We start from the raw sequence: 21,292 nt of genomic DNA, 5'->3' as shown, positions 1-21,292 counted from the left end.
GTAATACTGCACATGGAAAATGGTGGCTCCGAAAATTATGCTCCTTGCAAACGCTGAAGTACACACTCATATAATGTGTCCCCTCACACCGTCAAACCATCCCGGAAGTTGGACTTTCCTTTGTAATGTGACACAGCACAGCCGTCATTCCAACCCCCTTGGTGCCGTGCGCCACCTCCTCAACGTTGTTTGGTTCTGTCACGGAGCCCGCGCTGTAATGTTATCCCTTGGCCATGCACAGTTAGCGGTGCCCGTCTTCTGACATCATGTAGGTGTCAGGCTGGCAGTGCCTGTGCGTCCAAGCTGCCCGAGATCCAACCTTGCAATGTAATCTAATGTAGTCCCACTGCGGGCCAGGGATCCATGGGCATGCGCAGTGCATATCATCGCCTCTCACTCACCTCCTTCCTGCTTCTTCAGACTGTGCAGCGTCACGGCCGTGGCATGCTATTAGGGATCAGCTGACGCCGCCTAGTCTGAAGAAGCGTGAAGAAGGGGAGTGAGAGGCTAGTATATGCACTGCGCATGGCCATGGATACCAGGCCCACTGTGGGATCACATTAGACGACACTGCGAGGTGTGATTTCGGGCAGCGTGGACGCACAGGCGCAGCCAGGACGACAACAAATGATGTCAGAGGATGGGCAGCGCAAACTGTGCATGGCCAAGGGATAACATAACAGCGCAGGGTCCATGACGGAATCAAACAACGCTAAGGAGGCAGCGCACGGTGCCAAGGGGGTAGCAATGACGGCTGTGCTGCGTCACATTACAAAGGAAAGTCCCACCTCCGGGACGGTTGGACGGTGTGAGGGGACACATTACATGAGTGTGTAGTTCAGCGTTTGCAAGGAGCATAATTTCAAGAGCGACCTTTCCCTTGTGCAGTATTAGTGCTGCACATGGTGGCTCTTTCAGTAACAAACGCCTAGGGGGGGGGGGGACAGGTCCCCTTACATTTTAGTTGTGCCAGCGTGGCGGTCGCATGACACGTTGCCCGATACACAGCTGGGGATCAGCTGACGTTACTGAACCCCAATAACAGAGGAGCGACTGTTGACTGTGCACACAGCACTTCCAGGCACCAACTGGCGGTGTTAGAGCCCAGGGACATCAGGAGGAGCAGATTGGAGGTATTGCTGCACACACAGCTGGGCATCAGCTGACGTTACTGAACCCCAATAACAGAGGAGCGACTGTTGACTGTGCACACAGCACTTCCAGGCACCAACTGGCGGTGTTAGAGCCCAGGGACAGCAGGAGGAGCAGAGGAACAGAGTGTAGGCCGAAGCCTGATTGGAGCAAGTTGAAAGGGAACCTTTAACCCCCCCCCCCCCAAGACGTTTGTAGCTGAAAGAGCCATCTTGTGCAGCACTAAGGATGCAAAAGGAAAAGGTGGTTCTTTTAATTATGCTCCTTGCAAACACCGAAGTAAACACTAAAAATGTGTCCCCTTATACCGTTAAACCGTCCCGGAGGTGCGAATTTCCTTCGTAATGGGACACAGCACAGCTGTCATTCCTATCCCCTTGGTGCCGTGCGCTGCCTCCTCAGCGTTGTTTTAAGCTGTCACGGAGCCTGCGCTGTTCTGTTAGCCCTTGGCCATGCCCAATTAGCGCTGCCTGTCTTCTGACATAATTTGGTGTCAGGCTGTCAGTGCCTGTGCGTCCACGCTGCTCCAGATCCCACCTCGCAGTCTCGTCTAACGTAATCCCACTGCGGGCCTTGGAACCATGGGCATGCACAGTGCATAGCCTCGACTCTCACTCCCCTCCTTCCCTCTTCTTCAGACTGTGCGGTGTCACGGCCGTGGCATGCTATTAGGGATCAGCTGACGGCGCACAGTCTAAAGAAGGCGGAGGGAAATGAGCGAGAGCCCGAGGGGAAGATATGCACTGTGCATGCCCATGGATCCCAGGCCCGCAGTGTGACTCAATCAGAAGACACTGCGAGGCGGGATCTCGGGCAGCGCGGCCGCACAGGCGCAGCCAGCCTGACACCAAATTATGTCAGAAGACAGGCAGCGCAAATAGGGCATGCCCAAGGGATAACAGAACAGCGCAGGCTCCGTGACAGCTTAAAACAACGCTGAGGAGGCAGCGCATGGCACCAAGGGGGTAGGAATGACGGCTGTGCTGCGTCACATTACGAAGGAAAGTCCCAGCTCCAGGACAGTATAACGGTATCAGTGAACACATTTTATAAGTGTTAAGTTCTGCGTGTGCAAGGAGCTAAAAAAAAAGAGCTACCTTTTCCTTGTGCAGCATTACTGCTGCACAAGATGGCTCTTTCAGTAACAAACGACGGGGGGGGACAGGTTCCCTTACATTTAGGTTGTTGTGCCAGCGTGGCGGTCGCAGGACACATTGCCGGCTACACAGCTGGGGATCAGCTGACGTTACTGAAACCCAATAACACTGGGTCGTATGTTTTTACTGTGCAGCCTGCACTTCTGAGCCGCAACTGGCGGTGTTGGAGCCCAGGAATAGCAGTTCAGGTGGTAGAAAGATGAACACAGCAGGAGACCTGGATGACACCCAATTACTTAATCAGGCAGAGGAGTGGCAAATTCCTGCGAGATCCAGGCCTGGTTCATTTTCAGGAAAGTAAGCCGGTCAACGTTATCGGAGGATAGTCGCATGCGACGGTCTGTTAGTACACCACCTGCGGCACTAAAGACACGTTCCGATAAGACACTAGCCGCAGGGCAAGCCAGCACCTCCAATGCATACTGGCTTAGCTCTGGCCATGTATCCAGCTTAGAGACCCAAAACTTGAACGGGGAAGAGCCGTCTGGGAGTACAGTAAGAGGGCAAGCCATGTAGTCTGTCACCATCTGACGGAACCGTTGCCTCCTGCTGACTGGAGCCGCCGGTGATGGTGTAGACATTTGGGGCGGGCACACAAAAGTGTGCCAGAGTTGTGCCATACTGGGCTTGCCTTGGGCAGAGGCACTGCTTCTGCTCCCTCTTTGGGCAGAGCCTCCCCCACTGCCTCGACGCACTGAGCTGCTTTGTAAAGCACTAGCAGCACTCCTCTCAGTTGGACAGGAGAAGATGATGGAATTCACCAGTGTGTCGTGGTACTCCCGCAATTTACGCTCCCGGGTCAACGCAGGGATGAGGTTTTGGACGTTGTCCCGGTAGCGAGGATCGAGGAGGGTGAACACCCAATATTCAGGCATGTTGAGAATGTGGTCGATGCGGCGGTCGTTTCTCAGGCACTGCAGCATGAAATCCACCATGTGCTGCAGAGTGCCAACTGGCCCAGAAACGCTGTCCCCTGCTTGAGACATGATCTCTGCCCGCTCGTCATCACCCCACCCTCGCTGTACACACTGACCACTGGACAATTGTGTCGCTCCCTCCTCTGGACGGAGCTCTTCCTCCTCCATTGACTCCTCCTCATCCTCCTCACAAATTGGCCCCTGCGTACCCCTTTGTGAGGAACCACGTGGCGCTGACTCTCCAGAAGCTGATGGAAAAGGTGACTCCTCATCCTCCACCTCTTCCACAGCATCATCCCTTAACCCTTGCAAAGTTTGCTGAAGCAGGCAGATAAGGGGGACAGTCATGCTGACTAGTGCATCATCTGCACTTGCCATCCGCGTGGAATAATCAAAAGGACGCAAAACCTGGCAGACGTCCTTCATAGTGGCCCACTCTGTGGTTGTGAAGTCTGATCGGCGCTGACTGCGACTTCTTTGCGCCTGATGCAGCTGGTACTCCAAAACTGCTTGCTGCTGCTCACACAACTGCTCCAACATATGTAACGTGGAATTCCACCGGGTAGGTAGGTCACATATGATGCGGTGTTCCGGAAGGCGGAATCGGCGCTGCAGAGCAGCAATGCGGGATCTGGCCAAGCTGGAACGCCGCAAGTGAGCACACTCTAGGCGGACCTTGTGCAGCAGGGCATCAAGATCCGGATAGTCCCTCAGAAAACTCTGCACAACCAAATTGAGCACATGTGCCAGACATGGGATGTGAGTGAGGTTGCCAACGGCCAAAGCTGCCACCAGATTTCGGCCATTGTCACACACTACCATGCCTGGCTGGAGATTCGCTGGCAGTAACCACACATCGCTCTCCTGCTTGATGGCATTCCAGAGCTCCTGCGCTGTGTAGCTTCGATGCCCCAATGAAACTAGTTTCAAGACGGCCTGCTGACGTCTGGCCACGGCTGTGCTCATGTCGGTCATAGGTAAACGTTCACGGGTCCATGTGGAGGTGGACTGTGACGGATCCTGCAGAGAGGAATCTGAGGAACTGGTGTAAGAGGAGGAGTCGATGCGTACAGACTGGATTCCTGCAATCCTTGGAGTGGGCAGGACACGTCCTGCGCCACTCGCACGATCTGTACCTGGCTCAACAACATTAACCCAATGGGCAGTGAGGGAAACATATCGCCCCTGTCCATGCTGACTGGTCCACGCATCGGTGGTGAGGTGGACCTTGCTACTGACGGCGTTCAGTAGCGCATGTTTTATGTTTGCCTCAACATGCCTGTGCAGGGCAGGGACAGCCTGCCTGCTGAAGTAAAAGCGGCTGGGCACCTTGTACTGTGGGACTGCCAATGCCATCAAGTCACGGAAGCTGTCAGTCTCCACCAGCCTGAACGAGAGCATTTCCAGGGACAACAGTTTGGCAATGCCTGCATTCAGAGCCTGTGCTCGGGGGTGGTTGGCCGAGAATGCCCGCCTTTTCTCCCATGCCTGTACTACCGATGGCTGTAGAGTAGACTGGGAGTGTGAGGATGACTGGGAAGGTGGTGCTGTGGGTGGAATTACACAAGGTCTCTGGACAACAGTGCCAGAGGTTCTTCCATGGCGATCCTGGGAGGAAGCCAAACCAGCTGTGCGTGAGCTGGAGGAAGAGGCAACACGAGTTGAAGAGGTGGTAGCTGCCGCTGTTGGTTGGCCTACATCTTCAGTCTGTTTCTGTAACTCCACCGCGTGCCTGGTCCGCACATGTTTCCACATATTTGTGGTATTGAGGTTGCTGACATTTTTCCCTCTTTTTACTTTCTGATGACACAGCTTGCATTTGACAAAACAAATGTCATCTGCAACTGTGTCAAAAAAGGACCAGGCACTGCAAGTCTTGGGAGCGCCCTTTTTGGCTTTGGAAAGAGACAGGCTCCTAACGGGTGCCAAAGTGGAGGCTACAGGCTCCGCAGTCTTCCCCCTCCCTCTCCCTCTTTGGCCCGTAAGGGGAAGCTCTTCCTCAGAGCTGCTCCCACCACCTTCCTGTTCCTCACGCCACGATGGGTCAAGGACCTCATCATCTCGACTACCCTCTGCCACCAACTGCTCCTCCTGGGTAGTCTCGGCAGCACAGTACGCATCAGAAAGCGGCACCTGAGTTTCATCATCAGATGCGTACTGCGCTGTGGTCACCGGAGGCACTGGACCACCTGCCTCTTCAGAGTCAGAGAGAAAAAGCTGTTGGGCATCACTGCACACTGCCTCTTCTTCCATTTCTCCAATGCTGCTTGGCTGGCCCCCTGTTTCCAAGCCAAGAGATTCAGAGAACAGAAGTAGAGACGGCTCCTGTCCTGGGCTCTCTGACTGCCTGGCCAATTTGGCAGGTGGTGAAGAGACAGATGGCTGCTCTCCAGTGCTCTGTGCCTGAGAGGATGTGGCACTAACTGAAGTCGATGCCGAGGCGTTAGCTGCCATCCACCCGACAACGGCTTCAATTTGGTCTTCACGCAGCAGCGGTGCACGGCGCTCTCCGACAAAGCTGCGCATGAAGGACTGTTCCCTGCTGAAACTGAGTGACGACGAGTCACCGGCGCCCGCAGCAGGCACAGAATCACCACGTCCTCTCCCTGCTCCTCTCCCTGCTCCACACCCACGCCCACGTGCCTTACTCCCTGCCCTCTTCATCTTGGTTGACAGATAAAGATAAGCAGAAAAGTACTAAGGCCTTAGTGTGCTTATTCCTGAAATGCTCCTCCTAACAGGTGTAAGAAACACTAATGTTGTAAAGTGTGGACTAAACTTTATTATTTTTCAAATGTGGCCTACACAAGTGTTAAGTTGTGTTTGGTGAACTTTACTTTTTTTTTTGTGCAGATCGGGCTACAGAGCTAGTTTAAATCACACGGAGACCGTGCAGACAGCCGTAAACGGCGCTGCAAGGCCAAAAAACCCTCCTCTAGGGTATCCTATGTAGTGTTTTTCCACTATTTAGCTGGAGACGGGTGGAAAGACACTAATAGGAATTTTTTTAAAAAAATTTTAAACAGGCTGCACTATTTGAAAAAAAAGTAAATTGTTTTTCAAGGTATGAGGCAGTAACGCACCCTGAGCTGAATCCAACCGGCTATAGCTGCACACAGACTACAGGGCGAGCTGCGCTCACACAGAGACCGTGCAGACAGCCGTAAACGGCGCTGCAAGGCCCAATAAACCCCCTCTAGGTTATCCTATGTAGTGTTTTTCCACTATTTAGCTGGAGACGGTGGAAAAACACTAATAGGAATTTTTTTTTTTAAATTTTAAACAGGCTGCACTATTTGAAAAAAAGGAAAATTTTTCTCAAGGTATGAGCCAGTAACGAACCCTGAGCTGAATCCAACCGGCTATGGCTGCACACAGACTACAGGGCGAGCTGGGCTCACACGGAGACCGTGCAGACAGCCGTAAACGGCGCTGCAAGGCCCAAAAACCCCCCTCTAGGTTATCCTATCTAGTGTTTTTCCACAATTTAGCTGGAGACGGGTGGAAAAACACTAATAGGGAATTTTTTTTAAAATTTTTAAACAGGCTGCACTATTTGAAAAAAAGGAAAATTTTTCTCAAGGTATGAGCCAGTAACGAACCCTGAGCTGAATCCAACCGGCTATGGTTGCACACAGACTACAGGGCGAGCTGGGCTCACACGGAGACCGTGCAGACAGCCGTAAACGGCGCTGCAAGGCCCAAAAACCCCCCTCTAGGTTATCCTATGTAGTGTTTTTCCACAATTTAGCTGGAGACGGGTGGAAAAACACTAATAGGGAATTTGAGAAAAAATGTGCAGCAGGCTGCAATATGAGCAAAAAAGGACAACTGTGTGAGGCAGTGTGAACCCCCCCTGAGCTGAATACAACCGGGTATATGGCTGCACACAGACTACAGAGTGAGCTGCACACACACACACACACAGAGACCTTGCAGAACGCTGTTAAAACAGCGCTGCAAGGCAAGAGCAAGGTGAACAGTGAAGAACACACAGCGTTTTGCTAAATTAGCCTTTGGAAAGGAAAATAAAGCAATTAGCTAGCTCAACTGGCCCTCAGTTAGAACACAGCGTCCTGTCCCTAACTGAAATCACAGCAGAGTGAGCGCAAAATGGCGGCAGCGTTTTTTATAGTGCAGAGTGACATCATTTCAGCAGCCAATCACAGCCTTGCCAGTACTTACATGCCCACCATGCTAAACAGGATGTGCCCACACTTCCAATCATTCCTCATTGGCTGCTGCGTTCTGTTTGAATTCTGGGAACTTCCGATTCCGGTATCCGATACGTGGGAAGTATCGGAATTCGGTATCGGAATTCCGATACCGCAAATATCGGCCGATACCCGATACTTGCGGTATCGGAATGCTCAACACTACTCCTGGATTGCAGATTTTCATATAATAGTTTGCAGACTCCATATACATAGCGCCTAAGTGGTAGAAGAGCAGAATCCCCCCTCAAGTGGCCCCATTTTGGAAACTATACCACTGCCAAACATGTGGATGCTAATTTTTGTTTAGGCACACTGTGGGGCTCAGAATTCAGTTGATTTCTTTTCAGGGGGAGGAGCCATTTGCTTTTTCAGAGAGTTTGTACTATCAGTACCACAAAGCTTCCTATTTTTCTGTTAACAGATGATGGTCCTGAGTTGGAACTTGCTTTTTTTGAGGCTTGAGTTGAAGTTTTTATTGCGAACATTTTAGATACCATTTTGGATCACATTTTTTCTGTGCTCCACGCAGAGAACTTACATGGGAATACCATCTAAATATCCGGGATCCAAGAAGTATCTTTTCTTCTCTGGGAAATATACAAATTCTTTCTTCCGAGATGATGAGGACTAGAACTCTATTGCAAGTAGCAATCCTAAAAGTCAATATCGACCCTTTAATGAGCCTTGTAGCATGACTTAGGTTAAAAGCCAAGTGAGAATCTCAATTTTCAGACCTTGTGTTTCGGAGTACTGCCCATGGTCACTGCAAAGTGTGAGATCTAGTTTGGCTGTGTGAGAGGCGTCTGACTGGGATTCAAGAAGTATCAATTCTCCTTGCGGAGAGTGACATGTAAGGCTATGTTCACACATAGTGTCGAGTCCCTGCGGGTTCTCCCGCAGCGGATTTGATAAATCTGCAGGGCAAACCCACTGCGGTTATCCCTGCAGATTTATCACGTTTTGTCCTGCGGGTTCCGCTGCATATGCAGCATCAATAGTAATGTTAAAAATAATAAAATAATGATATACTCACCCTCTGCAATTCTGCACAAAGAAGTGACATGCTGCGGGTTGTAAACCGTTGCGTTCCCGCGCGGTTTTTCCCGCAGCATGTGCACAGCGGTTTGCGGTTTCCATAGGGTTTACAGATTACTGTAAACGCTATGGAAATTGCTGCGGACCTGCAGCTGCAAAACCGCCGCGGTTCTGCGGTAAAAACCGCAAAGTGTGAACATGGCCTTAAGCATGCCAAGATGAGGAGACTTAAAGCCGCAATGCCCCTCTGGGAAATATGCAAATTGTCTCTTCAGAGAGGAAGAAGACTAGAACTCTAGTGCCACCTATTGGAAGTAGCTGACAGATGCTACTGTGCAGGCACGGCCGGCGTCATTTTGAGAGATTTTTTTTTATACATTTATATCAGCAGACAAAATAATGTGTTTTTTTTTTCAAAACATATTAAATCCAGTATGTAAAATATTGGAAAGGTCATTGAGGGATTAGTGACCTTTCAGAAGCCATACAGATGAATAGCTAAGCAGAGCACCACACGATGACCCTCCACAGGCCACACCGGAGCATTAGAATGTCATTAACTGAAACTGAAAGTAAAAATTAAACAACAACCACAAGACGGACTTTATAAACCAAAGTATAATTTTAATCAGTATAACGGCGCCAACATGACACTGTCTGTAGGCTAACCCCTTCCCGACCTTTGATGCACCGTATGCGTCATGAAAACCTGTGCCATTCCGACCTGTGACGCAGCATATGCGTCATGGCCGGATTGGACTCCTGCAGGCCGGGTGAAAGGGTTAACTGTAATTTCACCCGGCCTGCAGGGACAGGGGGAGTGTTACTTTAGCCCAGGGGGGTGGCTTCACCCCCCCCATGGCTACAATCGCTCTGATTGGCTGTTGAAAGTGAAACTGCCAATCTGAGCGATTTGTAATATTTCACCTAAAAAACTGGTGAAATATTAAAATCCAGCCATGGCCGATGTTGCAATATCATCGGCCATGGCTGGAAACACTGATGTGCACCCACCCCACCCCACCGATCGCCCCCCCAGCCCTCCGATCTGTGGTCCGCTCCCCTCCGTCCTGTGCTCCGCTCCCCCGTCCTCCTGTCCGTTCCCCCTGTGCTCCAATCCCACCCCCCGTGCTCCAATCCAACCCCCTGCACTCCGATCCACCCCCCGCACTCCGATCCACCCCCGCACTCCGATCCACCCCCCGCACACCGATCCACCCCCCCGCTGTTGTGAATTCTGTGGCAGAGCTCCCTCCTGTGGTCACAAGTGGTACTTCGGCTGGTTCTCTCTGTGAGCTTCCGTCGGTGGAGGAAAGTGGTACTGCGGCTTCTGAGTTTCCTTCCTCAGGTGATGTGGTGAAGTCGTTAGGTGCTGCTCTATTTAACTCCACCTGGTGCTTTGATCCTGGCCTCCAGTCAATGTTCTAGTATTGGACCTGTTTCCTCCTGGATCGTTCCTGTGGCCTGCTGCTCTGCATAGCTAAGTTCCTCTTTGCTATTTGTTTGCTGTTTTTTTCTGTCCAGCTTGTCAATTTGTTTTTTACTGCTTGCTGGAAGCTCTGGGACGCAGAGGGTGTACCTCCGTGCCGTTAGTTCGGTACGGAGGGTCTTTTTGCCCCCTTTGCGTAATTTTTGTAGGGTTTTGTGTTGACAGCAAAGTTACCTTTCCTATCCTCGCTCTGTTCAGAAAGTTGGGCCTCACTTTGCTAAATCTATTTCATCTCTACGTTTGTCTTTTCATCTTAACTCACAGTCATTATATGTGGGGGCTGCCTTTTCCTTTGGGGTATTTCTCTGAGGCAAGGTAGGCTTATTTTCTATCTTCAGGCTAGCTAGTTTCTCAGGCCATGCTGAGTTGCATAGGGAGCGTTAGGCGCAATCCACGGCTGCCTCTAGTGTGGTTGGAGAGGATTAGGGATTGCGGTCAACAGAGTTCCCACATCTCAGAGCTCGTTCTTGTTTTTTGGGTTATTGCCAGGTCACTATATGTGCGCTGACCTCTATGTCCATTGTGGTACTGAATTACCTTTCATAACACCCCGCACACCGATCCACCCCCATGCTCCAATCCACCCCCCTGTAGTCCGATCCGTGAATTTTGATTACTGTGATAAAACCTCACAGTGATCAAAATAAAAAAAAACAGTAAATGACCCCCCCCTTTGTCACCCCCATAGGTAGGGACATAATAAAATAAATATTTTTTTTTTCCACTAAGGTTGGAGTTAGAACTAGGGTTAGGGTTAGGGTTAGAATTAGGGTTAGGGTTAGGGTACGGTATGTGCACACGTATTCTGCTCCTCTGCGGATTTTTCCGCAGCAGATTTGATAAATCCGCAGTGTTAAACCGCTGTGGATTTATCGCGGATTTACCGCGGTTTTTCTGCGCATTTCACTGCGGTTTTACAACTGCTATTTTCTATTGGAGCAGTTGTAAAACCGCTGCGGAATCCGCAGAAAGAAGTGACATGCTGCGGAATGTAAACCGCTGCGTTTCCGTGCAGTTTTTCCGCAGCATGTGTACAGCGATTTTTGTTTCCCATAGGTTTACATTGAACTGTAAACTCATGGGAAACTGCTGCGGATCCACAGCATTTTCTGCAGCGTGTGCACATACCTTTAGAATTAGGCTATGTGCACACGGTGCGGATTTGGCTGCGGATCTGCAGCAGTGTTCCATCAGGTTGACAGTACCATGTAAACATATGGAAAACCAAATCCGCTGTGCCCATGGTGCGGAAAATACCACGTGGAAACGCTGCGTTGTATTTTCCGCAGCATGTCAATTCTTTGTGCGGATTCTGCAGCGTTTTACACCTGTTCCTCAATAGGAATCCGCAGGTGAAATCCGCACAAAAAACACTGGCAATCCGCGGTAAATCTGCAGGTAAAACGCAGTGCCTTTTACCCGCGGATTTTTCAAGAATGGTGCTGAAAAATCTCACACGAATCTGCAACGTGGGCACATAGCCTTAGGGTTAGAGTTGGGTTGGAATTAGGGTTGTGGTTAGGGTTAGGGATGTGTTGGGGTTAAGGTTGTGATTAGGGTTATGGCTACAGTTGGGATAAGGGTTAGGGGTGTGTTGGGGTTAGTGTTGGAGGTAGAATTGATGGGTTTCCACTGTTTAGGCACATCAGGGGGTCTCCAAACGCAACATGGCGTCACCATTGATTCCAGCCAATCTTGTATTCAAAAAGTCAAATGGTGCTCCCTCACTTCCGTGCCCTGACGTGTGCCCAAACAGTGGTTTACCCCCACATATGGGGTACCAGCATACTCAGGACAAACTGCGCAACAATTATTGGGGTCCAATTTCTCCTGTTACCCTTGAGAAAATAAAAAAATTGCTTGCTAAAACATCATTTTTGAGGAAAGAAAAATGATTTTTTATTTTCACGGCTCTGCGTTGTAAACGTCTGTGAAGCACTTGGGGGTTCAAAATGCTCAACACATATCTAGATAAGTTCCTTGGGGGGTCTAGTTTACAAAATGGGTCACTTGTGGGGGGTTTCTACTGTTTAGGCACACCAGGGGCTTTGCAAACGCAACGTGACGTCCGCAGACCATTCCATCAAAGTCTGCATTTCAAAAGTCACTACTTCCCTTCTGAGCCCCGACGTGTGCCCAAACAGTGGTTTACCCCCACACATGGGGTATCAGCGTACTCAGGAGAAACTTGACAACAACTTTTGGGGTCCAATTTCTCCTGTAACCCTTGGGAAAATAAAAAATTCTGGGCAAAAAAATTATTTTTGAGGAAAGAAAACGTATTTATTATTTTCACGGCTCTGCGTTATAAACTTCTGTGAAGCACTTGGGGGTTGAAAGTGCTCACCACATATCTAGATAAGTTCCTTTGGGGTCTATTTTCCAAAATGGGGTCGCTTGTGGGGGGTTTCTACTGTTTAGCCACATCAGGGGCTCAGCAAACGCAACGTGACGCCCAAAGAGCATTCCATCAAAGTCTGCATTTCAAAACGTCACTACTTTACTTCCGAGCCCCGGCATGTGCCCAAACAGTAGTTTACCCCCACATATGCGCTATCACCGTACTTAGGAGAAACTGGACAACAAATATTGGGGTAAAATTTCTCCTGTTACCCTTGGGAAAATTAAAACATTCTGGGCTAAAAAATTATTTTTGAGGAAAGAAAACTTATTTATTATTTTCACGGCTCTGCGTTATAAACTTCTGTGAAGCACTTGGGGGTTCAAAGTGCTCACCTCACATCTAGATAAGTTCCTTTCGGGGTCTAGTTTCCAAAATGGGGTCACTTGTGGGGGGTTTCTACTGTTTAGCCACATCAGGGGCTCTGCAAACGCAACGTAGTGCCCGCAGAGCATTCCATCAAAGTCTGCATTTCAAAACGTCACTACTTCACTTCCGAGCTATCACTGTACTTAGGAGAAACTGGACAACAACTTTTGTGGTCAAATTTCTCCTGTTACCCTTGGGAAAATAAAAGATTGCGGGCTAAAAATCATTTTTGAAAAAAGAAATTTTTTTTTTTTATTTTCATGGCTCTGCGTTATAAACTTCTGTGAAGCACTTGAGGGTTCAAAGTGCTCACCACACATCTAGATTAGTTCCTTTCGGGGTCTAGTTTCCAAAATAGGGTCATTTGTGGGGGATCTCCAATGTTTATGCACACAGGGGCTCTCCAAATGCGACATGGTGTCCGCTAATGATTGGAGCTAATTTTCCATTTAAAAAGCCATTGGCGTGCCTTCCCTTCCGAGCCCTGCCGTGCGCCCAAACAGTGGTTTACCCCCACATATGAGGTATCGGCGTACTCGGGAGAAATGCCCAACAAATTTTAGGATCCATTTTATCCTATTGCCCTTGTGAAAATGAAAAAATTGAGGCGAAAATAAATTTTTTGTGAAAGAAAAGTACTTTTTCATTTTTACAGATCAATTCGTGAAGCACCTGAGGGTTTAAAGTGCTCACTAGGCATCTAGATAAGTTCCTTGGGGGGTCCAGTTTCCAAAATGGGGTCAATTGTTGGGGAGCTCCAATGTTTAGGCACACAGGGTCTCTCCAAACGCGACATGGTGTCCGCTAACGATGGAGATAATTTTTCATTCAAAAAGTCAAATGGCGCTCCTTCCCTTCCGAGCCTTACCATGTGCCCAAACAGTAGTTTACCTCCACATGTGAGGTATCGGTGTACTCAGGAGAAATTGCCCAACAAATTTTAGGATCCTATTTATCCTGTTGCCCATGGCAAAATGAAAAAATTGATGCTAAAAGAATTTTTTTGTGAAAAAAAAGTACTTTTTCATTTTTACGGATCAATTTGTGAAGCACCTGGGGGTTTAAAGTGCTCACTATGCATCTAGATAAGTTCCATGGGGCGTCTAGTTTCCAAAATAGGGTCTTTTGTGGGGGAGCTCCAATTTTTAGGCACACGGGGCTCTCCAAACATGACATGGTGTCCGCTAAAGAGTGCAGCCAATTTTTCATTCAAAAAGTCAAATGGCGCTCCTTCCCTTCCAAGCCCTGTCGTGCGCCCAAACAGTGGTTTACCCCCACATATGAGGTATCAGCGTACTCAGGACAAAATGGACAACAACGTTCGTGGTTCAGTTTCTCCTTTTACCATTGGGAAAATAAAAAAAATTGTTGCTAAAAGATCATTTTTGTGACTAAAAAGTTAAATGTTCATTTTTTCCTTCCATGTTGCTTCTGCTGCTGTGAAGCACCTGAAGGGTTAATAAACTTCTTGAATGTCGTTTTGTGCACCTTGAGGGGTGCAGTTTTTAGAATGGTGTCACTTTTGGGCATTTTCAGCCATATAGACCCCTCAAACTGACTTCAAATGTGAGGTGGTCCCTAAAAAAATGGTTTTGTAAATTTCGTTGTAAAAATGAGAAATCACTGGTCAAATTTTAACCCTTATAACTTCCTAGCAAAAAAAAATGTTGTTTCCAAAATTGTGCTGATGTAAAGTATACATGTGGGAAATGTTATTTATTAACTAATTTGTGTCACATAACTCTCTGGTTTAACAGAATTGCGAAATTTTCAAAATTTTCGCCAAATTTCCGTTTTTATCACAAATAAACACAGAATTTATTGACCTAAATTTACCACTAACATGAAGCCCAATATGTCACGAAAAAACAATCTCAGAACCGCTAGGATCCATTGAAGCGTTCCTGAGTTATTACCTCATAAAGGGACACTGGTCAGAATTGCAAAAAATGGCCAGGTCATTATGGTCAAAATAGGCTGGGTCATGAAGGGGTTAACTGAAACTGAGGTTTGTAGGTTAACTGTAGGTTAACTGTAGGTTAACTGAAACTGAAAATAAAGATTAAACAACAACCACAAAATGAATTTCAGCACCCCAGGTATCATTTTAATCAGCATAATGGTGCCAACCTGACACTGTCTGTAGGTTACTGTGCACAATCCTGCTGACAGGTTCATTATAACACATTTATTTGTCCATTTCTGGTTCTATATTTTCTGTATGCTAATAATACCTCATTGTAACAAAAAAAAACTATTTGCATACTCACCATTGTACTCAGCTGTAGGGTTGAGCGACCTTGACCTTTTTAGAGTCGAGCCGTGTTTCGCGAAACCCGACTATCTTAGAAGTCGAGTCGAGTGGAATCGGCCGATTATGGCGAAAAGTCGGGTATCGCCCGAAACACGAAACCCAATGCAAGTCAATGGGGGAGCATAGTCGGCAGTGAGTGGAGGCCAGGAAAACACCTACACTGCCCATTTTAATGGCAAAAACATCCATTCTTGTTACAGAAGCTTGTCAATCGTAATTTGCCTTATAATAATTGGAAACCATTTGAAATTGGGGGTCATTTGGCTAAAGTTGTAGGGGGTAGGGCTGGTTCAAGTAATTAGTGGGCCCAGGAAATCTGGACCACGTCACAGCAGTGGAGCAGGGAGAGGTAAGTATTTCAACTTTGCAAGTGCTGTGATCCTGAGCAAGCAGGGGGGGGGCCCACTCGTTGGCATTGGCACTGGCACAGGGCCCCTCAAAGTACAGCGGTGTGTTTGCACGGCGGGGGCGCCTCCCACCGGCAGCAACACTTTTGCGTACTATGAGAGGCCCTGTGCCAGTGATGTCGCCAACTAGTATTCCTCCCCCTACCTGATGAAGGAACCTGCACTTTCATCTGCACCTTCCTCTTTGTCCCCGTGTAAGGTGGTATGGTATGCGGGAAGAGGAACCTGACTTTCAGCAGGGTCACAATCTTGCTGTGTAGCGTGCACGGGGAATGTTGCGTTATGGGTCAATGTACCAGCAGACTCATCTATCACTGGCTGGGCAATGGGCAGGATGAGGAGGAAACACAGATATAGGCCCAAAGAATAAAGTGGGCTAAATGCAGTTCAAAATTGGTAACACAGGACTAACCAGGGGGCATTGCAGCGGAGGACAACTGGAATAAGAGGCTGACACAGAGAGTAGGCCCAAATCAGTAAGTAGTCGAAAGGCAGTTCAAAATTGGCAACCATAGTAAACAGGCGGCACAGCTTTGTTCAGTGGAGGAGAACAGCAAGGAGTGGCAGACACCGATAGTAGGCCTCAACCCAACTAGTAGGCCAAATGCAGTCTAACATTAACAACTACTTAACGAGAGCCTGAAAATGGAATTTCAGGACAGGAAACCAGGAGAACAGCAAGGAGCGGCAGACACTGTTAGTAGGCCCCAAACCAACTAGTACGCCAAATGCAGTTGTTCCATTTAACCACTATTTAACAAGAGCCTGAAGATAGAAGCTCAGGAAAGGCAACCTGGAGAACACCTTGGAGTGGAAAACACTGTCTCTACACCCCATACCCAATTTGTAGGCCTAATGCAGTGTAGTTTCCAACAACTACTAAACGAGAGTAGGAAGATCGAAGCAATGTGGACGAAACCTGGGGAACACCTTGGAGTGTAACACACCGTCTCTCTACACCCCATACCAAATTTGTAGGCCTAATGCAGTGTAGTTTGCAACAACTACTAAACGAGAGTAGGAAGATCGAAGCAATGTGGACGAAACCTGGGGCACACCTTGGGGCGGCAGACACCGTTAGTAGGCCCTACCAAAGTTGTAGCACCAATGCAGTTTTAAAATTTCTAGAGGCTGAAAACAAGACGATTGACGCTCAGCTTTTTTCAAAGGAACACAGCTGTATTGAGTGGCGCAGACAGACACAGGTAGTAGGCCTTAAACCAAAAATGTGGCTCACTGCAGCTTAAAAAATGTTACAGGGGTACACGGGCAGCAGTGGTCTGGTCAGTGTAGGAGTAGTAGAAAGAACGGGCCGCAGGCAGGCTTCGAAGGCCTAACATAAAAAAATATTGGGCTGTAGGCACTTTTAAATAGGTTCCAGGGAAACACAGGCAGCAGTAGACTGGTCAGTGTAGTAGTAGTAGAAAGAACGGGCCGCAGACAGGCTTCGAAGGCCTAACATAAAAAAATATTGGGCTGTAGGCACTTTTAAATAGGTTCCAGGGGTACACGGGCAGCAGTGGTCTGGTCAGTGTAGGAGTAGTAGAAAGAACGGGCCGCAGACAGGCTTCGAAGGCCTAACATAAAAAAATATTGGGCTGTAGGCACTTTTAAATAGGTTCCAGGGGTACACGGGCAGCAGTAGACTGGTCAGTGTAGGAGTAGTAGAAAGAACGGGCCGCAGACAGGCTTCGAAGGCCTAACATAAAAAAATATTGGGCTGTAGGCACTTTTAAATAGGTTCCAGGGGTACACGGGTAGCAGTAGACTGGTCAGTGTAGTAGTAGTTGAAAGAACGGGCCGCAGACAGGCTTCGAAGGCCTAACATAATAAAATTGGACAGGCTGTAGGCACTTTATAATTGGTTCCAGGGGTACACGGGCAGCAGTAGACAGGTCAGTGGAGGCCTAGTGGAAGAAGGGACCACAGACAGGCTTCGAAGGCCTAACATAATAAATTGGGCTGGCTGTAGGCAATTTAAAATTGGTTTCAGGTGTACACGGGCAGCAGTAGACAGGTCAGTGGAGGCCTAGTGGAAGGAGGGACCGCAGACAGGCTTCGAAGGCTTAACATAATAAATTGGGCTGGCTGTAGGCACTTTACAATTGGTTCCAGGGGTACACGGGCAGCAGTAGACAGGTCAGTGGAGGCCTAGTGGAAGGAGGGACCGCAGACAGGCTTTGAAGGCCTAACATAATAAATTGGGCTGGCTGTAGGCAATTTAAAATTGGTTTCAGGTGTACACGGGCAGCAGTAGACAGGTCAGTGGAGGCCTAGTGGAAGGAGGGACCGCAGACAGGCTTCGAAGGCTTAACATAATAAATTGGGCTTGCTGTAGGCACTTTACAATTGGTTCCAGGGGTACACGGGCAGCAGTAGACAGGTCAGTGGAGGCCTAGTGGAAGGAGGGACCGCAGACAGGCTTTGAAGGCCTAACATAATAAATTGGGCTGGCTGTAGGCAATTTACAATTGGTTCCAGGGGTACACGGGCAGCAGTAGACAGGTCAGTGGAGGCCTAGTGGAAGGAGGGACCGCAGACAGGCTTCGAAGGCCTAACATAATAAATTGGGCTGGCTGTAGGCAATTTAAAATTGGTTCCAGGGGTACACGGGCAGCAGTGGTCTGGTCAGTGGAGGCCTAGTGGAAGGAGGGACCGCAGACAGGCTTCGAAGGCCTAAGATAATAAATTGGGCTGGCTGTAGGCAATTTACAATTGGTTCCAGGGGTACACGGGCAGCAGTAGACAGGTCAGTGGAGGCTTGATGGAAGGAGGGACCGCAGACAGGCTTCGAAGGCCTAACATAATAAATTGGGCTGGCTGTAGGCAATTTACAATTGGTTCCAGGGGTACACGGGCAGCAGTAGACAGGTCAGTGGAGGCCTAGTGGAAGGAGGGACCGCAGACAGGCTTCGAAGGCCTAAGATAATAAATTGGGCTGGCTGTAGGCAATTTAAAATTGGTTCCAGGGGTACACGGGCAGCAGTAGACAGGTCAGTGGAGGCCTAGTGGAAGGAGGGACCGCAGACAGGCTTCGAAGGCCTAACATAATAAATTGGGCTGGCTGTAGGCAATTTACAATTGGTTCCAGGGGTACACGGGTAGCAGTAGACAGGTCAGTGGAGGCCTAGTGGAAGGAGGGACCGCAGACAGGCTTCGAAGGCCTAACATAATAAATTGGGCTGGCTGTAGGCAATTTACAATTGGTTCCACGGGTACACGGGCAGCAGTGGTCTGGTCAGTGGAGGCCTAGTGGAAGGAGGGACCGCAGACAGGCTTCGAAGGCCTAAGATAATAAATTGGGCTGGCTGTAGGCAATTTACAATTGGTTCCAGGGGTACACGGGCAGCAGTAGACAGGTCAGTGGAGGCCTAGTGGAAGGAGGGACCGCAGACAGGCTTCGAAGGCCTAACATAATAAATTGGGCTGGCTGTAGGCAATTTACAATTGGTTCCAGGGGTACACGGGCAGCAGTAGACAGGTCAGTGGAGGCCTAGTGGAAGAAGGGACCGCAGACAGGCTTCGAAGGCCTAAGATAATAAATTGGGCTGGCTGTAGGCAATTTAAAATTGGTTCCAGGGGTACACGGGCAGCAGTAGACAGGTCAGTGGAGGCCTATTGGAAGGAGGGACCGCAGACAGGCTTCGAAGGCCTAACATAATAAATTGGGCTGGCTGTAGGCAATTTACAATTGGTTCCAGGGGTACACGGGCAGCAGTAGACAGGTCAGTGGAGGCCTAGTGGAAGGAGGGACCGCAGACAGGCTTCGAAGGCCTAACATAATAAATTGGGCTGGCTGTAGGCAATTTACAATTGGTTCCAGGGGTACACGGGCAGCAGTAGACAGGTCAGTGGAGGCCTAGTGGAAGGAGGGACCGCAGACAGGCTTCGAAGGCCTAACATAATAAATTGGGCTGGCTGTAGGCAATTTACAATTGGTTCCAGGGGTACACGGGCAGCAGTAGACAGGTCAGTGGAGGCCTAGTGGAAGGAGGGACCGCAGACAGGCTTCAAAGGCCTAACATAATAAAATTGGACTGGCTGTAGGCACTTTATAATTGGTTCCAGGGGTACACGGGCAGCAGTGGTCTGGTCAGCGGAGGCCAATAGTAATGAGTGTCTGCCAGTTAGTAGTCCAAAACAATAAATAAATGTGAATGTCTCGCATTAAAACAAAACGAAAACACTAAAGAGTGCAATCATTAGGTACAGGGGTGGGATCCTCTGCGTAGTTTCAGACCTACTAATTTGGCGCAAAGTATTTACTTTGGTAAATGGAGGACACTGCCCCTGACTATGTTAAGTACCATCATACATGTCAACACAATGATATTGTCAGTGGCAGGAATGGAAGGATGTCAGCGCATAGACTAAACATTGGTGGAAGTGTGAGAGATAAATGTGGAAGTGGTAGAGCAATATTTGACCTGGGGGTGGGTGAACTCTCTTGTGGCCGGCGGTACAGGCCCAGGGCCCCTCATGTTACAACAGTGTGTCTGACGTTGGGTGCACACCACCACCGCCAGAGACACTTTATTGTACTATGAGGGACCCAGTGGCAGTGCTGTCGACTAAAAGCGGGCACACCCACCTCTTCAGACAAACAGCACTCTCACGGGTGCTTGCGCCAAGTCGCGATACCACGGCCCCGTGTGGGGAGTTTGGCCATTTAGGGAGGTGTAAACATGTCGTATGATGGACAATCAGCTGCAGCAAATTATGACATTAGAAAAGTAATTCACAGTAGTCCACAGGCAAGAGCTTTTCATAGGAAAGCTAGGTGTCGGCCGGGCAAGGTGGGGCAAAAGAATTCGAAATCCAGTTGTGGTTCATTTTAATGAATGTTAGATCATCAACATTCTGGGTAGCCAGACGAGTCCTTTTTTCGGTTAATATTGAACCTGCAGCACTGAACACTCTTTCTGATAGGACACTAGCTGCCGGGCAAGCAAGCTCCTGCAATGCATATTCTGACAATTCTGGCCAGGTGTCTAATTTGGATGCCCAGTAATCAAATGGGAATGACGGTTGAGGGAGAACATCGATAAGGGATGAAAAATAGTTTATAACCATACTGGACAAATGTTGTCTCCTGTCACTTTCAACCCCTAACACTCCTGGTCTGCTGCCCCCTGGAGCTCGTGTGAGAACGATCACGGGCGCTGTGTGCTGGGAATGCCTGAAGCAAACGGTCAACAAGAGTTGATTGTTTGGTTGCTAATATTAGTTCCAAGTTCTCATGTGGCATAATATTTTGCAATTTGCCTTTATAGCGAGGATCAAGGAGGCAGGCCAACCAGTAATCGTCATTGTTCATCATTTTCGTAATGCGTGTGTCCCTTTTGAGGATACGTAAGGCATAATCCGCCATGTGGGCCAAAGTTCCAGTTGTCAAATCTGCGGTTGTGATTGGGTGAGGGGCAGTTTCAGGCAAATCTACGTCACTTGTGTCCCTCAAAAAACCTGAACCCGGCCTTGCCACGCAACCAATTTCCAGTGCCCCTGGGAAAGCTTCCTCATTAAAAATATACTCATCCCCATCATCCTCCTCGTCCTCCACCTCCTCTTCGCCCGCTACCTCGTCCTGTACACTGCCCTGACCAGACAATGGCTGACTGTCATCAAGGCTTTCCTCTTCCTCTGGTGCAGACGCCTGATCCTTTATGTGCGTCAAACTTTGCATCAGCAGACACATTAGGGGGATGCTCATGCTTATTATGGCGTTGTCTGCACTAACCAGCCGTGTGCATTCCTCAAAACACTGAAGGACTTGACACATGTCTGGTATCTTCGACCACTGCACACCTGACAACTCCATGTCTGCCATCCTACTG

This window comes from Ranitomeya imitator, chromosome 4 (assembly GCF_032444005.1).
Source record: "Ranitomeya imitator isolate aRanImi1 chromosome 4, aRanImi1.pri, whole genome shotgun sequence".
Classification (NCBI taxonomy): domain Eukaryota; kingdom Metazoa; phylum Chordata; class Amphibia; order Anura; family Dendrobatidae; genus Ranitomeya; species Ranitomeya imitator.
This window is presented reverse-complemented; position numbering follows the sequence as displayed.